This window comes from Chiloscyllium plagiosum, chromosome 6 (genome assembly GCF_004010195.1).
Source record: "Chiloscyllium plagiosum isolate BGI_BamShark_2017 chromosome 6, ASM401019v2, whole genome shotgun sequence".
Lineage (NCBI taxonomy): Eukaryota > Metazoa > Chordata > Chondrichthyes > Orectolobiformes > Hemiscylliidae > Chiloscyllium > Chiloscyllium plagiosum.
Window position 1 is genome coordinate 93,982,194 of NC_057715.1, and position 2,746 is coordinate 93,984,939.

At 41.1% G+C, this 2,746-nt stretch overlaps 1 protein-coding gene across 1 annotated transcript in view; it reads left to right on the forward strand.

Annotated features, from left to right (window-relative positions):
• The first annotated feature begins 692 nt into the window (after positions 1-692).
• The window catches only part of LOC122551164 (transmembrane protein 272-like), a 38,433-nt gene continuing 36,379 nt past the window's right edge, over positions 693-2,746 (forward strand). The window contains exon 1 of the mRNA XM_043692790.1: positions 693-904. The gene's annotated coding sequence lies outside the window, so the exon portion shown is untranslated. The remainder of the gene's footprint in view (positions 905-2,746) is intronic.

Genomic DNA, 2,746 nt, shown 5'->3' on the forward strand with positions numbered 1-2,746 from the left:
AGTAATTTTATTTGATCTAGAGCATTTCAGTGTATCTCTGAGACACTTAATGGAAGTACAAAGCATTTCCCTTTGAAAAGTAACCCCAGTTTCTTCAATCCAGGTGGTAAAGTTGGCAGTTTAGACAAATTAGCCAAAATATTCAGTGTGGAGTACAGGCATAAAGTTGCAAGGGAGTTCCGCAGAAGATGGAGAACATATATCCAACGTTAACGAACTACAGATAGATTGTGCATTGTATAAAATTGCACAAACTCAGTCACGTTTGAGGCACCCTTCAATTTTCCTGCATTTGCTTTTAGCTTTTGTTTCTGAAACTATTAATTTCAGAACTATCTTAGCAGACATTTCACTTTGATAGCTAAGGTATCCAGATGATTACCTCCACAACATTAACAATCATTTGTGTGTGTGGGGGGGGGGGGGGAGGGATTCAGCGTTTACATCCACTACATGATGTATCTGATTCTAAAACCAAATCTATCAAAGGAAGACATCCTGGTGCCAAAAGAGAAACTGCTCGAGGTAATGTGCCCCCCATGGTGCCTCCTCACTGCGGGGCTTTAGCTATTGATTGAAGAAAGTACTGTTACTGACACTACACAGCCCAGCTCCGGTGTTTGCATCGACAGCTCTTATCAACAGGAGCATTTCATTTTTGCAACATTGCAGCCTGGTTACGGATCCAACATGTGCTGGAAAGCAATGCAAGCTCTGAAACATTATCACTTGAACTGATCGGTGCAAGTTCTGGAGCGAGTCTGTATCTGAAATCTGAAGCCGGAGCATCTGCAGTGAAGTTAACCCCCCCCCCCACCGAGTGACTGTAGATTGTGGATTTCTCACAGCCGGTGTGTTTTGCTCGTAGCTTAAACTGGGGATCCATTGGCTCAACATAATTCAGGTAAGCGTTCCGAATCCGCCAAATGTAGTATTTCAGATCACTGGTCAAACCGCCATTTCTACCTCAAGCAACTTCTAAAAAAAAAATCCATCTCTTTGTATTCTGGTGGTAACACGAATTGTACAGTTAGTTGGAAGCGCCAATAGATCCAGATAACAGAACAGGATGTTCAAAAATGTTCAATCTTTTTTTGCAGCGTTGCCTTCACACGCGCCTATCTCTTGCTTCTTGTATTTTGTTTTCATCGTTGAAAGTCCAAAGATCGCCGGCACCAATTATCTGATTCGCTGTTATTTTTAAAAGAAAAGCATACTGTGTTTTTATTTGCATTGTAAAGACATCAGTCCATGTAAAGAAGCATGTAAAAAATTGGAAGAATTTCTGGATGTTTAGATCAGAAATATTCCGCAGTAAGCTGCAGTGGGAGAGGGTTAGAAAGAATTAGTCACCTTTTATGTCTTCACTTGGTGTTTCTGAACCTGCTTGTAGTTTGGCCAGAGTTTATTCAGCCAACTTCTGATATTCGTGAGGAAATGTCATGTAACCTTGTTCAAATAATGTCACTCCTGTGTCTTGGGGAAGGGGTTCCATACCGTAAGCTCTGCCGAGAGGTGGAAAGACTATACTTGTGTTTGCTTTAGTTATGGTCCCTTTGAGTGGATATATCCCTTCAGACCAGAACACAAAGCGCGTAACCTCTCCCTGATATGTCAGTTGTGAAGTCAACAAAGCTCCAGTGCTTTGACGAGATTAGCTGAGAGATACTACCGCAAACCAGCCTCTCAAACCTCCCTAGTGCTCTAAAAGCTTTTCCAGAGCTAAACTGGCACACTGAAAGCTTGTGTTCAAACGGCAAATCGATCAGAACATTGGCTTTAATGTAACTGTTTAACTTTGGTGTAACACCAGTTTTTGCGCGATCATTAGACAATTGGGTTAGAGATACTTGATGAACTGTAACTTCTAGCCAACTGACGACATTGATAGTTAATGGAGTAAAAGCTAAAGGGATTATGAAAACAAAATTATGCGCCAAAAAGCTGAAACAAAAATTTTAAAATGCCATACGGGTCAGTCAGCATCTGTTGGGAACTAAGGTTGGTAATGTTTCAGTTGCTTGAACTGCCATGGTACTCCCTTTCTGTTTTTGAAGTTGAGTTGGATGAACTGTACATACCTTCTAAGCAACCTGTACAGAGATATTACACTCCTCTGGGGCAGGTGGACTTGAACCCAGACCTCCTAAAACAGAGGTAGGGACATAATCACTACACCAAAGAGCCCTTAGTTGCAAGACTAAATATTTTTCCAATCAACCTGTTCAGGCATGTTTGGACACAGCTCTGCAGGGACTTGAACCTGGCTCTTCTGGACTAGAGGTAGGGACACCACCACTGCACCACAACCCTTTTGCACAGCTGTAAATGAAGCAGGCTAAGTGACCTCAGCTGTGACCTGCTTAGATCTTTCACTTCATCCATTACTTTGTGAGAAAGAAAACGGCATATCAAGTAGAAATTTGCACTTTTGCCAAATAGGGAGCTCTCAGCCATCAATTCATAAATTACAGGTGGAAATATAAAGAGTCATGAATGCAAAACTCAATGGGATTTGGGATAAGTAAGATTAGCTTGTTTGTCGTTATGGGGAAATGTGTATAAAGGACCAGTAGAATAGAAATTTGGTAGTACAGAACTGAGAGAAAGAAAAACTGTGTCAAAGATTTTCATCTGGCACTCATCAGAACAATTCTCATTAAATGTCAGCATCAAGGGGAAAGATCACTTAAACTAAAATCAGAAATACAAGAGAAACTCAGCAGTATGTATGGAGAGAAACAGA